The following is a 22,287-nucleotide window of genomic DNA, read 5'->3' on the forward strand; positions in this document are numbered from 1 at the left end:
TTTCTTTGTAGCAGCAACTCTTGGACACTGTAGCTGTGTCTACGCATGCACGCTACTTCGAAGTAGCGGCACTAACTTCGACATAGCGCCCGTTGCGGCTACACACGTCGGGCGCTATTTCGAAGTTAACTTCGACGTTAGGTGGCGAGACGTCGAAGTCGCTAACCTCATGAGGGGATCGGAATAGCGCCCTACTTCGACGTTCAACGTCGAAGTAGGGACCGTGTAGACGATCCGCGTCCTGCAACGTCGAAATTGCCGGGTCCTCCATGGTGGCCATCAGCTGGGGGGTTGAGAGATGCTCTCTCTCCAGCCCCTGCGGGGCTCTATGGTCACCGTGGGCAGCAGCCCTTAGCCCAGGGTTTCTGGCTGCTGCTGCAGCAGCTGGGGATCCATGCTGCAGGCACAGGGTCTGCAACCAGTTGTCGGCTCTGTGTATCTTGTGTTGTTTAGTGCAACTGTGTCTGGGAGGGGCCCTTTAAGGGAGCGGCTTGCTGTTGAGTCCGCCCTGTGACCCTGTCTGCAGCTGTGCCTGGCATCCCTATTTCGATGTGTGCTACTTTGGCGTGTAGACGTTCCCTCGCTGCGCCTATTTCGATGTGGTGCCGCGCAACGTCGAAGTTAAACATCGACGTTGCCAGCCCTGGAGGATGTGTAGACGTTATTCATCGAAATAGCCTATTTCGATGTTGGCTTCACGTGTAGACGTAGCCTGTGAGGAATAAATAGTATATTGTGCAGTTTTATGGCAAAACCCATTAAAATGGGGTGTTAGACAAATCCTGTCCTGTTTCATACTGTAAGGGAGTGAGAGGAAGGCTGGGCAAGGCAGGGGTTAAACAGAGCCTGTTTGCCCATTAACCCCTCTCCAGTTCACCAGCAGCCAGTGCCAGGCTTGGAGGCAGTATAAAAGGAGATAATGTAGCCTAGTTCAGGGCTGACCAGCAAATCTGTCCCCACCCCTTCAGAGGGGAAAGTAGACTTTGGGGGCCATGCCCCAAATTAAGATTACAGCCTGTAAGGTGTGGGCTGAAGACCCACACCTCAGGCTTCTAAGCACTGCAAGGGGCCTAGCCAGTAAGCCAAGCTGCCATCAGGGGGAACTGCTTACACATACATTAAAGGTTTTTTGTTTTTTTTTCCAAATTGACTATATGGGGTCACACTGTTGATATCCAGATATATTCTGGTCTATAGGTTCCAAATGTTAAATGATCTTAAATACTTGATGCATAGTTACCTAGTGCTGAACCAGACCTTGAGACTTGTAACCCTCAGCTGCAACACAGAATGTGGATGGATTCTACGGCAGCATCTCCTATTGTCTGTCCCAAGTGGAGAGAGAGATGATGATGCATTTGAAGGCCACTTGGCTACTTTCCTCGTCCAACCCCAAAGAGAATTATATGAAAGAGGAAAGATTGTTCTTTTGGGGAGGAGGGAGCTTTGGAGAGGAAGAGGAGAAGAGAAACTCTTTAAATACAACAGAAACAGGGCTGAAACCCTCATCTCTCTGTGTGTCACATTTCAGCAAATGTTTATGATCCTGTTGTAACCTCTTAAAAAAGACTTCGTAATGAATATGTTGAGGCACAGCTAGCTTTAGATCTGTGGATAGCACTTAGGACTACAGAGCTCCATTACAGTATCAAAGAGCAGTTCCAGAGGTCACTAACAAGCTGTGAAATCAATGACAAAATGCTGCTAATGTTTATTGCATGTGCAACTGTTGAAACTTCCTTAGAAAGTAACATATCAATTTACTTGTAGCTAACTTTCGTTCTGTGAAAACTAGAAAGGACATGATCCATCTGTACAAAAATTGGTCTGTCATTTAATGAAAATAAATATAGCTATGATGATGATCTGCTTGAAATTTCTAATTGGGCTTGATGTTCTCTACTATGTATGAAGAAAAATCATTAATGCGATAGTTGCTCAAGAAAAAATTAACTTAGAGAAGCAGAAATGTAATTTTAAGTGTGGTAGTTGTAGATTTCCTGTTAGTAAAATGTTTAACACTGCAGATGAATTTTAATAGTGTGCGTTGCTGGCACTAATTTACAAGATTTGCAGCAATTACCATTCTTGGAAGCAAAATACAATAAGTTATTTCATGAATATATTAAGGAGGGCTTAAAAAGATTTAACAGAATTCTTAATGAAGTATCTGACAAACACAATTTGAGCTGGATGCAAAATGAAAATTCAGTATCATCCCTGACATTCAGCAAAATAAATTACCATTGTTTACTTCTCTTTATTTTTGAATACATGTCAGTTTGAAAAGACAAACTGTGGCTTCTGGAAGTATTAAGAAGCTTCCCTAAGATAGGGAAAACAGAGAGCCAAATCACCACTTAAATATATCTGACCAGAGTGGCCCATTTCTTCAACATGTAATATTTAATAAACCACAAGCTGCTAGCTTATGTAAATATGACATACAAAACCAAAACACCAAACATTTTTTTTGTTTGTTTCCCATCTAAACATGATGCTTTTCTCAAGTTACTGCTGCTTAGATTTTTAAAGGGGCCTATGGGAGTTTGCAACATAGCTTCCTTAAGGCTCCTTTGAAATGCCCAGTCTACCTTTTATTGAGAACATAAAACTATGGTCATGGTCTTTAAACTTTATGGTTTTTTATGCACTTAATGCTTGTGAAAAGTACCAGACTGACATCCATTGAGATGGAACCTCTGCATCCACAGAAGAGTTACTGTTTGGCTGTTAGCTGTACAAGCTTCTGCATGCTGCCTTATCAATGTGTGCCTAAACCCTGCCATGCCTCTCTCTCTGTAAGGGATACCTCAGTGCCATTCCATCCCTGGCTTACCTGTACAGGCTGCATCTACACTATGGCTACGTCTACACGTGCCCCAAACTTCGAAATGGCCATGCAAATGGCCATTTCGAAGTTTACTAATGAAGTGCTGAAATGCATATTCAGCGCTTCATTAGCATGCGGGCGGCAGCAGCGCTTCGAAATTGACATGGCTTGCCGCCGTGCGGCGCGTCCAGACGGGGCTCCTTTTCGAAAGGGCCCCTCCTATTTCGAAGTCCCCTTATTCCCATGAGCTCATGGGAATAAGGGGACTTCAAAGTAGGTGGCTTCCTTTCGAAAAGGAGCCCCGTCTGGACACGCCGCGTGGCGGCAAGGCGCGTCAATTTCGAAGCGCTGCTGCCGCCCGCATGTTAATGAAGTGCTGAATATGCATTTCAGCGCTTCATTAGTAAACTTCGAAATGGCCATTTGCATGGCCATTTCGAAGTTTGGGGCACGTGTAGACACGGCCTACGAGATGTATTCAAATTAATTAATGCCAATTTTGTAATTCTGAAATATATAAATTCGAATTTGACCATCCTCACCTCTCCACGCACTCCTCTCAAAGACAACTTATTGCTGCCAAATGCAAATTGGCAAACAAGGACAATTACAGCAGTGCATTGTGGGAACCTATCTCACAGTTCTCTCATCCCCATAGCATTGTGGGTATGCTTGATGGTCTTTGACATCATCATGTCATGTTGACTTTTCCTCATCCCCCTCCCGTGGTAAGCAAATGTCCGTTTTTCCCATTGGAAGGAAGGAAAACTAGGGCACCCACAGAGATGGCAAAAAAGTTTACAGAAATATCTTTCTTCTGTAGCTGAATTCTCAACTGGCCATCCACTGAGTGTCCCTGCTTCTGTGATTGCATCCAAACCTGGAAAATAATACAAGGACCCTGAAAAGCTTGAAGAAAGAGAAGATGGGAAAGATTTTCAGAAAAGAGAGTTGCTGAGGGGAGAGTCTTTGGCTCTCCGATGCGTTATAAAGCTCCTGTGCTCAGGCTGTGTTCTCAACTGGCCATCCACCAAGTGTTCCCCTTCCCATGATTGCATCTGATCCCTGAAAATAATACAGGGAACCACACTGTAGTCTCAAAGTTAGAAGAAAGAGGATAGAAAAATCTAGGGGAAAAAAATTGACTTTCCTCTTCACTACACAGACATGGCGAAGCCGGGTGATGGCAGTCAAATATCATACACTGAACTTATAACTCAAACAGGAATCTCAACTAGCCCTCTCCCTTGTGTTTCTGAGGGGGGTCAAAGCTTGAAGGCAGATACAAAATGTTAGCAAAGAGATTTTATAACAGAGACATAAAACCAGTGGTCAGCAGCTGAAGAGCCTCTTGGAACGTTGAAGTAGCTGAAGTATTACCCCCTTTTAGCTTAGACACCGGGAGAGACTTCCCCCCTCAGCTGCAGCACCACTGGTCTCTTGCTAGGGGTGTAAGGCGGGGCAGTGGGGTGCCTGTTGAAGTGGTTCACCCAACTATCTTAGCTCCTGGGGGAAACTTCCTGCCCAGAGGCTGCAGGTCCCCAAAATTCTTTCATGCCCTTGCAGCCCTAAACACATGCAAGCTAGGACATGGTGCTGCCTGGCAGCATGGTCAGCACCAAATTGCAGGCACTTCCTTTTATTGGGTTGGGGGCTACCCACATAATGTGGCTGAGTGTGGGAAAGACCTCGACTGCATGGCACCTGTCGGGGGTTCATGCACAAGTGTAAATGGCTGAGAAGAAGCTTCTCGGCATATTATGAAAGCAAGACCCTTGTAACAGCCTTGTTGCCACATGGTACAGTGGGGCAGCAGCTGGCGCAAAGCAGCTCAGAAAAAAAAATAAAAAAAAGTGTAGAGACAGAATCACAAACTCCATGATGTACTACTTGTAATGGGTAGATACACTCACAGTGCTAATAGCAAATAAAGAATGACATTTCTGAGGCTCTCATACAAACATGAGCCCACAGGCACAGGCTTGCTGCTCCCACTTTGAAATTCACGGTATTCTTGTTACCTAATTCCAGCACGCCTGAAAGCAGGGGCCAGAGTGGAGCACTGAAGGCATGGCATTGTGGGTTACATATAGGATACCTCTGGAGGCTAATGCATTTGATTTTAAGACATGCCACTTCTACACTGGCCTTTAATCAAACTTTTGAATTTGAGCTTGATGCTGTACCTGTCAGGTAAAAGTGATATTGTAATCTCGATATTAGTGCTCCCTAAATCAAGCTAATGATATTTACAGTGAAGACAGTCACATGGCAATATTGAGCTAACTGCCTTAAATTTGAATTTTTCTCGTAGTATAGATGTTGCCTCAGACTCTTCTGTTACTGTCATGGGCCAACAAGGCTTTTCAAGAAGAGTTGTGGCCCACCCTACCAAGGAACGCCTTCTGAAGACCTGCATGAGATTATTAATTATCCCAAGTGGGCTTTTAGAAGGCAGGCCCAGGCAGCCCGGGTCTCAACTATCCTTAAAATGCACATTTTCCATTGTAGGGAAAGCTTTTGGAATGCAGCACACTATCAGGAATTGAATTAAAACTTTGTTAGCTAACACTTGAATTTTACCTCATCCCTAATGCTGAAGAGCTACTGACCTCAACCACCATGATATTGCAGAAAATGAGATATTCAACCATATATGCCAAAAGATGGTTTTTGAAACTCTCTTACAAGTTTTTGATGCCATTGCAAAGACATACAGTAATTCGTCATATACAAAAGACTTGGTCAGCCAGTCAAACTTGTTAAGGATTTATTTTAAATAGAAGTATCTTAATTTTGGTGTTGACATAGGTTTTAGTAGATTGTGGCTATATATTCATGTGGAAATGTACAAAATGATGACTCACTGAAAAATAATGACACACACAGCAAGTTTCTGTTATAGCAGAAATTCAGTTCTGATGTCTATAAGGGCTTAGATCCTTTCATGTATTATAGAGAAGGAGAGTGCGTGGAATGATAAGATTTGCATGACCTGGCTAGACAGTTTATAAATCTCTTACATGAACAACTAGACAACCATCCACTGTTCAAAAGTTGAGAAGAAAGACAGATAGAATTAGAGAGGCATTGAGAAATTGTGGCCCAAACTCTTCCCGCCCACCCCCCATGAAATGTTATAAAGGCAGCTGTAGAAATATTTATTTATTTATTCAATCAGAATGTGGGAAGAAGATAATTCTGGTCCTGCTGTGTAAGTGGCAAAACTCCTGGCTAAAATTTCCCTTGGATGAGGCAAAAAGGTTTTATTTTTCACTTATCCATTCTGAAGCCTCATTTTCATCTCTCATGATACAGAAAACCTTCACAGAAGGCATATTTCTGGCCCACGATGCCTGGAGAATGACAAATTATAAAATACACTATTCATTAACTGAACCACCTCACCCATATATACTAAAGCTCCTTGAAATTTGGCATCATTCTGTTCGGGTCTGAGTATGTTAGCGAGAATAATGCCAGCAGGACTCTCTCTTTCTCTCTTTTTTATTGCAGTGTTCATTTTCTTTTATTTTAGAGTTATTCAAAATATGCTCACAAGTATTTTAAAAATCACATTTCAGTTGCAACGTTACACGCACACGCGCGCGTATTAGTAAATATCATTGGTTTTCATTTTGCTGAAACTTAAGGAGTGAATACATAATTAGAAAAATTTTTTGAATCCAATTGTGTTCCAAGTGACCATAAAATAAGCGCTGTAAAACTCTGCTCTCTAATTTAGAATCAAATTCATTTAATGCCGTTGGTCCCAGAATCAAGTAGAGCATCAGAACACAATATGCACATGAATACTTTATATTTAGATAAGATTAACTAATTAATGTTATGTAATGAAGGAAATTTCTTGATGGTAGTCTTCAGGCTTGTCACCCACCAGATTTTGATCAACTGTGATTGGCATCTTCAGAAGACACAGAAGAGACAAGCAAAGTATTCATTAAATTCTACCATTTCTCATTGGTGTAAATCCATACAAACTAGCAACTGTGCAGAACTACGGCATTTAACAAACACGTTAGGGAGGATGGTTACTTTGTTATTATTATTATCCTTTTATTGTTTTAACCTCAAGAACATAATTAACAATTAAGTACATGAAAATCAATTTTCCCTGGCTCCAGAGAAAGGAAATGCATGAAAGAAAAAGACATGTATTGCATCCTGAAAAATATACACAGTAAGGCATGAAATATGTTGCTATAATTATGCAAGTGGAGGCATAGAAATGATGAAAGACCTCATCCTACCCATATAACAGTTAGAACAATGCACTTGTTTGTTGCTTACTGTGTATGCTCAGCACTACAGAACACCCTTAGTTTCCCACAAGGTCTACAGAATTCTCTTCATGTAATCTAGAAATGCTTTCCATAAAAACACTACAACCATCAAGTTTCTCTTCCATCTCCAATAGAACTTTGTTGTGAAGATACTGGGAATTCTGACAAAGATATTTTTAAAAATAGGGGTTGGATTCTGGTCTGAGTTACACAGGTGAAAATTTATAGTAATTTAATCTTTTTTAATGGGTGTTCTTCACATCTACAATAGGGCAGCTAAGGTTACTCTCTGGCCCATTATTTATTATATTATCCAGCGAGATCTGGTCAGTGCATATTGTAGAACACATTAATTGTACATATATACACAACAGCAATTACTAATTAGGGCTAATTTTTGAAACCAGTTGTGAAATGTGGAAATGTAAAGTAGAATTTATAGACAAGTTTCCTTCTCTGGGCACAAGATAGTCTGAACTTATAAAGAATTGTAAGTGATGGGAACTTTCTGAGTCACTATAGGGGCTTGTCCGCATACTTGGTTCAATCTAATTCTTGACCTTCCCCCCCACCCCTCCACTCTCTGATTTGCTCACCTTGATTATCTTTTTCTGATTTGTCCTCCTTGCTTACTGTTTTTGGTTCTCTGTGCCTTAAATATTGAATCTGGTCTGGTCTGGCTATGGTCTGAAGAAGTGGGTCTGTCCCACGAAAGCTCACCTAATAAACTATTTTGCTAGTCTTTGAAGTGCTACTTGACTGCTTTTTGTTTTTATAAAGAATTGTGAGCACGTGATAGCATGACTGGGGTTAACTGGTGCTTAGAAACTCAGTTAAGGCCTTGGTTGCATCTGAACATAAGAACATAAGAATGGCCATACTGGGTCAGACCAAAGGTCCATCCAGCCCAGTATGCCGTCTGCCGACAGTGGCCAATGCCAGGTGCCCCAGAGAAGGAGAACAGAAGACAATGATCAAGTGATTTATCTCCTGCCATCCATCTCCTGCCCTTGTACTGAAGGCTAGGGCACCATACTTTACCCCTGGCTAATAGCCATTTATGGACCTAACCTGCAAAAATTTATCGAGCTCTTTTTTAACCCTAATAGAGTCCTGGCCTTCACGGCCTCCTCCGGCAAGGAGTTCCACAGGTTGACTGTGCGCTGTGTGAAGAAAAATTTCTTTTTATTAGTTTTGAACCTACTACCCATCAATTTCATTTGGTGTCCCCTAGTTTTTGTATTATGGGAAAAGGTAAATAATTTTTCTACACTCACTTTCTCCACACCATTCATGATTTTATATACCTCTATCATATTGCCCCTCAATCACCTCTTTTCCGGACTGAAAGGTCCCAGTCTCTCTAGCCTCTCCCCATATGGGACCCGTTCCAAACCCCTAATCATCTTAGTCGCCCTTTTCTGAACCTTTTCTAATGCCAATATATCTTTTTTGAGGTGAGGAGACCACATCTGCATGCAGTACTCAAGATGTGGGCGTACCATAGTTTTATATAGGGGAAGTATGATATCTTTTGTCTTATTATCTATCCCTTTTTTAATAATTCCTAACATCCTATTTGCTTTACTAACTGCCGCTGCACACTGCGTGGATGTCTTCAGAGAACTATCCACTATAACTCCAAGATCCCTTTCCTGATCTGTCGTAGCTAAATTTGACCCCATCATGTTGTATGTGTAATTTGGGTTATTTTTTCCAATGTGCATTACCTTACACTTACCCACATTAAATTTCATTTGCCATTTTGCTGCCCAATCACACAGTTTTCTGAGATCTTTTTGTAGTTCTTCACAATCCCTTTTGGTTTTGACTGTCCTGAACAACTTGGTGTCATCTGCAAACTTTGCCACCTCACTGCTTACCTCATTTTCTAGATCATTGATGAACAAGTGGGACAGCATCGGTCCCAGGACTGACCCCTGGGGAACACCACTAGTTACCCCCCTCCATTGTGAAAATTTACCATTTATTCCAACCCTTTGTTTTCTGTCTTTTAACCAATTCCCGATCCATGAAAGGATCTTTCCTCCTATCCCATGACTGCCTAATTTACATAAAAGCCTTTGGTGTGGGACCATGTCAAAGGCTTTCTGGAAATCTAGGTATATTATGTCCACTGGGTGCCCCTTGTCCGCATGTTTATTAACCCCTTCAAAGAATTCTAATAGATTAGTTAGACACGACTTCCCTCTGCAGAAACCATGCTGACTTTTGCCCAACAATTTGTGCTCTTCTACGTGCCTTGCAATTTTATTCTTTACTATTGTTTCTACTAATTTGCCTGGTACTGATGCATCCTTCTTTCGAAAAATATTTTGTAAGAACTTGCTCGTGTAGCCACAGCCCATCACAGCTGTGATTAGAGAAGGTGCTCAGAATGGCTCCTCTATGTTATAAAACGGGTTGCTGGAAGTGTATTTTTTAGTGAGGGTGCCAAGACTCTAACTTGCTTCCCATTCTGGTTTGACCTAGCCCATAGCACATGAACTTTCAGGCATACTGTTAACGCCATTTGTTTGACAGCTTTTGGGAAAGAGTGAGACAGGATGGCCGTTTCTACACAGGCCACTTTCTTCAAAAGTGGCATGCTAATACACGGCCTAAAATATGCTAATAAGGCGCGGATGAAAATTCCCTCTGCCTCATTAGCATGCGGTCACGTGATTTGGAGTCCGGAAGACCATTCTTCCGGACTCCAAAACGCCAGTTAGAAGCGCAGCCCCCAGGGGATCTTCCAGAAGGAAGGCCTTCTTCCAGAGGCCCCTTCTTCCCAAAAATTTTCAGGAAGAAGGGGCCTCCGGAAGAAGGACTGCCTTCCAGAAGCTCCCCTGGGACTGCGCTTGTACACAGCATTTTGGAGTCCAGAAGAAAGGTCTTCCGGACTCCAAATCATGACGTTATGCTAGTGAGGCATGGGGAATTTGCATCCGCGCCTCATTAGTGTATTTCAGGCCATGTATTACCATGCCACTTTCGAAGAAAGTGGCCTGTGTAGAAACGGCCGATGTGTGGTAAAGATTTTGGTGGGCTTTTTTTTTTTTTCACCTTTTATTGTGTGCTGCCTTGGGTAAATTGTTACTTTCTTATGATTGCTGGGTAGCTTTTGCAAATCTAATTATCAGGACAGCCAGAACTCTTGTCTGAACATTCTTCTTCAAGATTTCAAAACTAACAATTTTTTATAACCAATCAAAGGAACATGAGATTAAATCGCTCAATATGCCAGTAGCATTCAGGAAAAGGTGGCATGATTTAACAACAACAAAAACCACCTAAAATTACCATCCTTGTAGGATTCAGTTCCACAAATTGTGTTGGCAGTGCTTAATTTATTCCAGAGCCGAGCCCCAATACCTCTGGGCTTGGTGCATCACTTATCACTGTAAAAAAAAAAATTGCTTGAGCCCCCAGCACCTTTTTCATTATAAATTAGTCACTGTGCATTGGTTTCGTTGCTACAGGATCCAAACACTAATTTTTATCCATGGCTAATGAGACTCAGCCTGCAGTGCTTGTTTTGTGCTGGTACTTGGCAGTACTGAGTACCAGCATCTCGGCAGTCTCAGCCGTGGGACTGGCTGAGGAGGGGGAGTTGGCTGAGTAGCAGCTCCCCATTTATTTATTTATTTAATTTTACAGAAAAGGCACAGCCAGGGCATACATACTTCTTGTCAAAAGAGAAGCCTAAAATCATATACAAATGAACTGGACATTAAGTGGATCTTCCTCTATTCTGCGATCTTCTTGTGCAGAAATCAATAACAGTTTGCCCTGCTGGTGCTCAAAGAGCAGATGTAGTGCAAAAGGATATATACAGTCTACAGCTGTAAGAGTAAGTTTACAGTACACTGCAAACAGAAGTGTGTGGCAGTTAGTCTCAGATCCACAGACTGGGGCTGACTCAATGGCACTAAAAATTGTGCAAATATTCCTGAGGGAGGGTGGGCTTCAGAGCCTGAGCCCCAGCCCTCGTCCAGACATCTTCAATGCTATTTTTAGAACTCTTGCTGGAGCCCTGTAGGCTCAAATAACCACACAGATATTTTAAGTGTGGTAGCATGAGCTTGAGTCTGTAGATCTGGGCTCAGGGTCGATGATGTGTGTTCCTTCTGGTCATATAGACATACCCTAAGAGGCCATGTAAGCCTGTGCTCCTGCAGTGGTGAGCACAGAGGGGGGAAAAATAAGCTGCTAGTCTGCTTTGTGGTGCAAGGAAATACCCTATCAAACCAATGAGGAGAACAACTGTTTCAGAGAACCGTACCCTCTCTTTTCACACAACAGATGGGCAGCACCCTAGTCAATAAGAAATACATCTGTCAGTTTGGATGGAACTGTACACCAATTCCCTAAGGTCACTAGAGACACCAGCTGCAGCTCGATAGCTAAGACTGAGTTTTACTCTTAACAAAGAAGATGAATCCCTGCTGTATTTTTGAAAAAAAAAACACTCCCTGCACCCTGCAGAATAATGCAAACTTACTCTGAGGTTACAGAATAAAGTTTGAGAATTTAAAAGTAAATCAGTCAAGTGGTTCTTGACCTACAACTCATTACAAAACAGATACTTAGTTTCCACCTGTCTAATGCCAAGTTTCTTGTTTCACTGAAGTCCACTTCCAGGACTCAACGGCCACATCTACACTAGCAAGTACTTTCAAAAGAGGCCCTTTGGAAATTCCCCACAGTGCATCCACACACAATGCATTCTTTTAAAAGGAATTTCAAAAGAACATGGCCCACCTTTCGAAATAACTGTTCCATTCCTGTTTCAGGAAGAATGCACCTTTCTAGAAAGGCTCTTTCTAAAGATGCTCCGTGGGTTGCTCTTCCGAAAGAGGGGGTCCACCATGGTGTTAGCCAGCTGGAGCATGGAGATCTCACTGCCAGCACAAATGGGGCTCTATGCTCTCTGTGTCCAGCTGTGTTTAAAGATGCAGGGACCCAGAAACCCTGTGGCAAGAAGCTGAGAGCATGCTGTCAGCAGGAATAGCATGAAGCACCCCACCAGACTCATGGCCAGCATACAGGACCCACGCATCTCCCAGGGGCTCCCCCTGACCCATCGGAGGGGTCTCAGGCTCCCAGCCCAAGACCAAAGAAGAGACTCCCCTCCTGGAGCAAGGCAGAGGTAAAGGACCTGTTGGGACTCTGGGGACATGAGGAGCTGCTGCTTTACACCACCGGCTGGCACCAGAATGCCACAGCCTTCACCTGTTTGTCAACTGGTCTGACCTCCTGGGGCTATCCCCTCCCCACCCCACAGCCGAACAAGTGCTGAGTAAGATTAAAGAACTGGGGCAAGACTACCGCTGGGTCTGGGATGTGGCTGGCCACTCAGGGGCAGTGGCTACCACCTGCCCCCACTTTGCTGAGCTAAACTGCTTCCACAGGCTGAAGGAGGTGGCGCCACCCACCCACATGCTGGACACCACCAGGCTGAACCCAGAGCCTGACAGCAAGCCCAAGCAGGTGCCAGGACCCTCAGCCACCAGCATCCTCTGCCCAATGGGCCCAGAACTTGAACCACACAGTAATGATGGGGGCTTCAGTGACAGGACCCTTGTCATAGCTCTGTTGCTGGAGATCTCCATCTAGGCCTCCCCCATGTTTCTGGATGAACCCTCAGGTAGGTCCTGTGCATTTCAGATGCCCCAGCGCATAGGGAGATGGTGGCTGGCACTTGGCTGGTGACTAGTGCTGGCCAAGGCAAACCAGCTCTCTCTTCCCCCTCCGCCCTTCCTTCCATCCCTGTGCCCCCTGGCAAGCCCAAGCCTTCTGAACCCCTCCTGAGCCCCTACCTCCCTGTGGTCCCAGACCCGGGGCATTAGGGGGTCCTGCTCCTGACACCGGTTCTGGCCCTCCACCCTGGTGGAGGAGTAAGGCCCCCCCACCACAGGCCCCTGTTGTATATATTCCCGCCCCCCACAGTTCCTCTTGTAAATAGTTTGTCATTTGCATTATATAGTTTGAATTCATTTGATGTCATTCTAGTAAATATTTTAATTTTCTCCACTCCCGTGTCCCTTGTGATGTGGGGAGGCTGGGCACGGAGGTTTAGGAGGGGGTTTGTGGTGGGGGCATGGTGAGGGTGGGGTCACTGAGGCCCTTGAACAAAGGCCTCCCTGAGGGCCTCCCTGACTCGCACTCTGTCCCATTGTGTCTGGTGATATGGGGCAGCAACCAGCTGCTCGTAGCCGTGGCTGACTTCAGCAACCCACCCCTGCATGAAAGGCTTGTGCTTTGCCTCTACAGTTTTTTGGAGGGTGCAGCATGCCCCCACCATGGCCAGCATGTTGGGGAGGTCCACTTCTAGCCATGGGAATGGCAGCAAATGCACCCCTTGAGATGCCCAAATGCCCATCCCACAGTGTTGCAAGCCTGGTTCAGGTGCTCATTAAAAAAGTGTTGGGTGGGGTCAGTATGTCCCATGTAGGACCGCCTCAGCCATGGGTGCAGGGGGTATGCAGCACTAGCCATGATGGAGGAGAGCATGGTGGTGTCCCCAAGGGGGATCTCCCTCAAGGGATGTAGGTCCCCTCCTGCATCCTGAGCCAAGCCAAGAGTTCCAAAAGACCCAGGCATCATGGGATCCCCCAGACCAGCCCCCACACACATCCAGAAAACTCCCCTTGGAGTCCACAAGGGCCTGGAGCACCATGGAATGGTGCCCCTTCTAGATAATAAGACACCAAGCCCTGTGGTCCAGGGCCCAGATAGTGATATAGGTCCCATCCACAGCCCTGAAGCAGTTGGGGAAGCCCAGCTCTGTGAACCCCATGAGGGCAAGGTCAAGGTCCCTGACATGGATGACCCAGTGAAGGAGGATGCTGTTTATTGCACTGATGACCTGCATGGGATGGAGGGAGAACATGCCCATGAGTGCATGGTGGGGTGCTCCACACCCCTTCAGCCCCAGCACCCCACCTCTGTCCCCTCCACGGCCCCTGCCCCCAGTTCGCAAGGGTCTCCCTTCTTGGGAGACCCCTCCCCCTTCCCTGTGGTGGGAGTGTGACCTGAGCATGGCTTACCTCCATGAGGACAGCCCCAACAGTGGCCTTGCCAACCTGAACTGGTGACTGACTGACCAGTGGCTGTCCAGGGTGGCCAGCTTCCAGAAGGTGATGGCTACCCTCTTCTGTAGGTGGAGCACAGTCCATATCTGGGTGTCCTGCGGCTGGAGGGCTGGGGCAAGCCAGTGACATAGCTCCAGGAATGTCTGCTTGGTCATATGGAATTTCTGGAGCCAGCAGTTGTTGTCTCAGTCCCCCAGAACCAGCTGGTCCCACCAATCTGTGCTGGTGGGGTAGCCCCACAGGTGCCAGATGACCCAGGGGAAGGGACACAGGTGTTGCCTCATGAGGACAGGCTGTAGCAGGGCAGCCATCAGGGTGGCCCCCCAGAGCCAACGGAGGACAGTTGCTAGCAATGTGGCCAGCAGGCTGACCACAACCTCGAGGGGTGGAAAACATCAGGAAACTGCTAGGGGTCCATGGTGTTCCCCAGCGTGGCTTCCCTTGGTGAGTGGCATTTGTGTGGCTTTGAGTGGCAAAGCAGCTCTCAGGGTGTGCAGGACAAGGGTGCTTGGGAGGGAATCTTTAAGGGAGCACCTGGCTGCAGTCCCTGGAAGGACTTGCCCACCATGTGACCCCTTCTGCAGCATTGTCTGGCCCTTTCTTTTGAAAGAGTGCCATGTGGATGCTCTCTTTTGAAAGAGCAGGCCAGTTTTTCGACAGAGTGGATTGCAATTTCAATCTGCTTTTTGTATGTTGATGCGCACTTTCAAAAGGTGATCTTTCAAAAGGTGACTTTTGAAAGAATGCCTTTCGAAATCACACTGTAGCCAGCATCTTTCTCAATAGGCTTCTTATGTGCCAGCTGTGGTCCTCCTCCTTTATATTTTCTGCCATGTGGTTTCCATCCAAGGGCCTATTCAGACATATAGTTTTTTGACATCTCTACAATGTATCCAGACTACTTGCGCCTTCTTTTTTGAATCACCTGTATAATCAGCTGGACAGTAAAATAGCATTAGGTATTTTATCCAGCTTGCAGACAACAGCTAGTTTTTATTCTTTGAAAGTTGGCCAGCAGCATGGATTTGCTAACCATACCATATTAGTCACTATTAATCACAAATGCACTATCAGTGCTGGCTCTTCTTTCAATAGCCATGACTTTTGTTTTCTTTTAGCTGAGTTTTAACCCTATCTTTGCAGCCTTACATTCGACACTGATTGTGCTCTCTGTAATGACATAACCAACTATGAGGCACAAGAACAGTATTATCTGCAGAGCAAAGATCCTGACATTTTCCCTTAACTATATTTTCAATTTTCCCTCCATTTAACTCCTGTATCTCCCTTTTGATTTGCGCTTTGCATCTGATAATCTATCACAATGCAGAAAAGAAGGGATGATACAGAGTCCCTCTGTTGCATTTTGGTGATATCAGTCCAATGCAACTATCCACTTTCAGTCCTTAGACAGCATTTTGAGCCATTATTCAGCATTCTGATTGGTGGCATCATCTTTCTAGGAAGCCCATATTGTCACAACATCTTCATAGTGTTTCTCTCTGGATGAACTGAAAGCTTTCAAGTCTATGAAGATCAGCAGTAGGCTCCTCTGAGGAACATGCTTTCTCAATCAATCATTTGAGGACAGATGTCAACTACACTTCATCTTTTCCAGACTAAAACCTGCTGATCTGTATGCAGCTTTTCATCTGTGACCTGTTTAAATAATGCATATTTGTAATTCAGTTAAGCTACTATGAGACCACAACACTAAAATACATGCGTCAAAATTGAATGGATATTTCATGGTATCGCTACAGGACATAGTTAAGGTTATCTGGGTGCTTTCATTTTACATTTTCATATGTCTGGATTCTTTTGGAATTTAACCTTGAGCTCTGAATTGTATGAATCTTTAATGCTGCTGGGATGGTGGGGAACATGACAACATCCCTATGTGTTTTCTTTTTTACTCTATCTCTGAGTGCCATTATTTGTCTGGGGATTTAAATAAAGCAGTTGTGCCTTGGAACAAATGAGATTCCATGTGATTAGGGAAGGATCAGCTAGACAGGAGTAAATGAAGTTTGTTACTTCAGAGTTCAATGGCAAGGAAATGAAATCTCCACGCAGGTTGAACCTCTCTAGTCCAGCACCCTTGGGAAGTGACCAGAGCCAAATGGGAGAATTTGCTGAACCATAGAAGGTCAATATTGTCAGCACATTATCAACTCTTCCACTGCATACTGGGCTCTTAGAAGATATTTAGGGGAAAATTACAGTTAACATCAAAGAACACTGAGAACCAGGATTGGTTACTATATACATGGGACCATGGGAAACTTGGCCACACCCATGATACGTGTTTGTTTGACTAACTAAAATCATGATGTTGCCAGATGAGAGAATGCTGGACTAGAGAGGTTCAACCTGAAGCAATGATCCTTTTCTAGGCAGTTTCAAAATGGTGGTAGTTAAAGATTATCTCTTCAGAAAATATTGCTCTTTAACATTTTAATGAAGCTATGGCTTCCAATATGTAGAATAACAATGTATTGTCAGAATAAGAGTTGATACAAATAGGACAGCTAGAAGGGGAAGGAAGTGAATATTAGAAAGCTGCAAAAAGGGAGGATATTATTATTAATACTGTACTTGAAAGCCAAGTTTATTTTTTGTGGCTTGGAAAATGTTTTTGTCTTTGGTTTACATTTTGGACTTCTCAGAAAAATTAAGCAAGACCGAATCAACAGCTCGAGCATATTCTTTAGAAAGAGGAGATTCAATTAATAGAAATGAAAAAGAAAAGGGTACTTGCATACGTATCCTCCTTCTCACCTTTTAATACAGCATCATCTTTTTTAGAAAAACTAGATTTCAACTTAAAAAAAAAGGCTGGACATTAAGCAACTTGTTAATAAAATTTCTCCAGCTGCTTTTATTAACTTCATTTAGAGCACATTATGGTTTGCATTTCTATAATGCTAATGGGTCCTGTTTGGTAATTTAATGGAGTGATGCTCCATTTCAGCTTTAGGCATTTTTTAAAGCTGTTATTTACGATTTACTTGGTCAACAATGAGGCCATTTGGGTTTTTATGCTTTTTTATTTATGGCTTATCATGCTAACTCTGGAGTTCGTTAACATAACATCAATAATATACATTCCAATTGATTTCCTGTTCCTGGAAGTGATGTGTGAATGGCTCAAATAAAAACAAGTAGAGGAATGGAAATGGAGATCAGGCTCAGCAGAAAAAATCATTCTTAGAGGAGACAAGATGAAAAAGATTAAGAAAATAAGAAAAGCCAAGTTCCTTGGGCTAACTTGCAAGCACTACACCATATCTGTAAAAGTTTAACTGCTCTCATAAAAAGCCTTCCATGTACTCTGAACATATTTTTTTTTAAAAAAAAGCTGCGTGTGTGGTCATGGTAATTGTTTCTACAAGCCTTTATGTGATTCTGGATCTGCTTTTTATTGGGAGCGCTCGCTGAGTACTGCCCCCAACCATTCTTCTCCACGCCTAACTTTAAATGCCAAGAACTTTAATGCATTTACATGCTTACAGTAAGGCCTTATTTCAGTTTGTGCATAACAAAGCATGCAGTACAAAGTGATAAGCTAAAAGGTGAATTTAAACTGGTTAGTCAACTCTCCATATAGACACTTACTTTGCTAGAATAGCACCATTATTATTATTATTATTACTATTATTATTATTATTTTGCTTTATCTTAGATCATTTGGGAAGGAATTTAAGCTACCTGAAAAAGCCACCCATCTGCTGGAATAAGAGTGTGCACATGGACAGTTATGCAGGTTTAATTGTGCCAGTATAATTATAGCAATAAACTTGCTGGGGTAGATGAGCTCTTTGAAAATATGGGTAGCCCATTTTTAGTGATCAAGCACATCATTCTGCCTGTAGCTGGTTGCACTCTGAAGAAAATCTGACTGACTGAACATTAAGGAACTACTGTCAATAACATAATGCCTTACCTGAATTCATATTAATCCTGAACTGCAATCTTATCAGATCTTAAACAAAGGAAGGTCAGTAGCTGGATGGGAGATATTTCGGGGAAACAGAGATGATGTTGGCAGTTCAGATAAATGCCGTTCCTCAATCTGGTCTGGCGCAGAATAAATTCCCTAGAATAGCATTACTTTACTGGAGGTGCTGTTTTTGAAGAAGGCATAAATTGGAAGTGCACACTCGTTGTAATTGCATCTCATAGACCCTGTCTCATATTAAGGTATATAACCAACTGAACACACATTTGCATGAAGCAAACAAACAAATTCCAGATAATATAGCCTTAAACATCTTCTGAGACTACAGAGAATTAAGTGATAATTTTGCAATAACATCTGCTAGTAGCTTGGTACCCCTTCAGTTTCTGAGTTTCTCCTCCAGGGACAGCTAGAAGAAAATTGCTCCCTGCCTACTTTCTACCACTTATATGCTCAATAAGGATTTCATTCCTTTTTTTGGAAGAGGAGAGGTGTTTACCCTTGTGTTGTGATCAAATACTAGACTGTGAAATCCCATCCCTGCTATCTAACACCTGCCGTAGTTTCAGATTGATAGGGTAGGACCAGACGTTCAACTGGTGTGAATTCATGTAGCTTCTTAGAAGTCAATAGAGCCACATAATTTACACCAGCTGAGGATCTGGCCCTTAATCTTCACTTTCCATTCCAAAGTGTTTCTGCGTTACTTCATGCTCATATAATAGTTGTATTTCACTCAAGAGACAGCTACATTGGAAGTAATGGGCAAAATGGTTACTGTAACTAGTAGATAAGAACTGCTACCCTCTTTATGACCTGGGAGAAAAGAAGAGCAAATATTGACTGATTGTGGCTGGAAGTCATGGAAAGGGAAAGAAGATTATAGTTGTATGCCTCTCTCTGCCCCTTTACTTTCTCACTCCAGGAGGCAGAAGCATGATCAGCATGAACACTATGTGGGTGGGGCTCCTTCTGGTTGTGGGAGAAGGGACAGTGTCGAGCATCTTAGGGAAGGGGAGCTGCCTCTCTTGACCACCTCACCTTTAGTCAATCTGGTGTCATTTCTGAGAAAACTCCACCAGAATTTAATGCTTATCACAGCAAAATCAGCTCCAAGGTTGACTTTTCCTCCACACCATAATCAAATCTACAATGGCATCCACTTTTGTGAAATGTGTTGTCCTGGGGAAAAGAACAATATGAGGAGGCCTATAGTCCACACAGATTCTCTGTGAATTCCCAACTTATCTTGAGTTCTAAGGGGAAGGTAGGACATATCCCTAAACCTCTGCAACAACTCACTCACAAAACAATTTTTCCTAATTTTCGCTATTCATGTGTTCTCTGTGTAGAAATGGGTAATGTGTGCCTGGAGTGATGCTGCAATTTGAAATCCTTCTGGATAAAAATTATATTGATAAGCATAAGGGTGATTTAATAAGATAGTTAATGAGAACGTTTTCTACCACCATGTACAGGGGTCAGCAACCAAAATAGCAAGAAGAACCAAATTTTCCAGTTTGGTAAAAAACTCAATAATTCAAGAGCAGCAATGCAAGTGAATGCAAGACCGACCTTAATAAATGGTGTTAAACCATACCTTTTGTAACCCCTATTTTAAGAACAGTGCACACACAATGGTTTGTAATGTGCCACATGTTTACTGCAGGATGTTCACACACTTTTTACATATTCTATTTCCTCATACTTTGTGTGAGTTTGTACCACTGTCTTCCTGACTTTCACTCCCAACCTTCTTTCTCTCTGGAGGACACTAGAGGATACAACGTTTTCAGATCACGTTGTTTGCTATCTAGAGATGAGTTGTTCATTTTTGGGCTTTTAGACATTCACCATTTATTGAAAATAATCAGGAGTGGCTTTTTTTTTGTTTTTGTTTTTTTACTTTGCTTAATAGCATTGGGAGCCACAAAAAAGTCCTTAGAGAGCCACATGTGGCTCCGGAGCCACAGGTTGCAGACCCCTAGCCATGTGCTTAGGATATTTGAATTTAGCCAAATTAATTTAGGCAAGGAAAATTATGAACTAGCTTATTGAGTCACATTAAAACATTGACCATTTTCCTTATCAATTATGTACATTAATGAATGACACACTAATACTTTAGATAATGACATATGCTTGATAAATTATGCCCTTCTCAGAAAATTTTTAACACACACCTTGCCAGGAATGGTCTACATGAAAGAGGTAATACATTAAGTCATTTGTAGTCATCAGAAATGAACTAAGAAAGATAATTAAAATAAATGAGTTACGGTAAGATCAGCACTTGGTGTTACTTCACTTTGTCTTTAATGCTTTAGTCCAAGGAATCTGGTACAGTTGCATAGTAGGCATAGTTGTGTATGCCTAGTATTTTTTCATTGTGCTTTCTTCTGAAGCATCTGATATTGGCCAATTCCAGAGGTAGGGAACCAGATTTGTCATAACCACAATCGATCTGTGAAATGATCTGAGCTATGTGGGAAAAGAAAGTCCATTATGACACCTGTAGAACTTCACATGCAGTTGTGAGGTCTTGCTAGCACTTAATTAAGGATATTTTAGGGACAAACCCTGGAGAAGAACTAACTGTATAAATCCTTGTCTCACTAAATGGAAATTCCCTAAGACCAAAGGGAGTGTGCCAGATTAATATGGACAGCAAGGCATAGTCCTTGAATGTCACACAATAAAAACTGACAAATCAAGTACTGAAGGAGGAGGTTCGAGGGAGGGGGGATGTTAAGTGTCCTGCCTGAGATAATTACGAGCATCAAAGGCAGGGAAGCAGTCCTTGTAATGCATGAGGTAGTTGATGTCCCTGTTCATACCATACATTAATGTGTCAAATCTGAATGTGAATTCCAATTCACAAATTTCTCACTGTCATCTGTTTTTAAATTCTCTGAGCTTCAAGGACTGTCTTGGAAATGTCATTCTACATGATCGCTATTGTATCTGTTTTGTCTTAATGCTGCAGACATGACTTGCTGGAATATATGTGAATTCTGGCAAGTGTATTGTGACAGTAGGTTATTTGATGGGTGTGAGGAGTGGAAGAAACAGCACGAGACAGGACATAAAATCCTGGCCCCTTTAAATTCAAGGAAAGTTTTGCCATTAACTTTCACAGGATCAAGATTTTATCTCAAATACGCAATTACTGAATTTTCTTGGTCAGCAACTCACCAGCTAATGAAAGAAGATGTCAGCCACCAGAACAAATTGCCATACTTGTTCAAGCACAAGATCGATATGTTAATTGCAGGAAAGATGTAGGCAGATTATTCATCTGACTTCCCTTTCTTTGCCATTAGTACCTGTTGTGCTACAAAGATCACAGTTAGCAAGGGAACAGTAAGGGCCAGAATCTGCTATTCTTGCTCATGTATTTTATATCTTACACTATACATAGTTTAAGGGATCACTTGCAGTAGAAGTGTGGCAGTGTAGAAAATCTTATGCTTACTTGCAGCATAATTATGAGTGGCAGTTTTGGACCCTACATGGTTAAGAAAACATTCTTTTGTTTATCTGAATAATAAGATGTTGTGAGCAAGATTAAAGAAGTGGTGCAGGTCACATGTGCTTTCCTCCCCTGGCTGGCATGCAAACAAATTCAAACACACTAAGTATATATGCATAGGATTAAAGAGTTCAGTGTTCGTTTTAAAGAGTTTAAATATCTGGGGTGCATTCCTGGCCCCAGATAAATCAATAGGAGTTTTACCGTTAACTTCACTGGAGACAGAATTTCACTTGTAAGACTTTGCTTGTGATGCAAACATTTTGCTAGTTTACCAGGATGCTGAAGGAAGGTAGATATCTGACAGGGGCATTTAAAAGTCTTCCAAACAGTCTTCAAGGAAGCAAACCAGCAGAAATGTAGCACTTTAAAGACTAACAAAATGATTGATTCAATGATCAGCTTTCGTGGGACACACCCACTTCATCAGATCAATCTCATTTCCAATACAGATGGACATTTATACGTACAGAGAACCAAAAAAATTGCAATAAAAACTGACAAATCAAGTACTGAAGGAGGGGGTTGGGTGGAGGCAGGATGTTAAGTGTCCTGCCTGA

This window comes from Carettochelys insculpta, chromosome 5 (assembly GCF_033958435.1).
Source record: "Carettochelys insculpta isolate YL-2023 chromosome 5, ASM3395843v1, whole genome shotgun sequence".
NCBI lineage: Eukaryota > Metazoa > Chordata > Testudines > Carettochelyidae > Carettochelys > Carettochelys insculpta.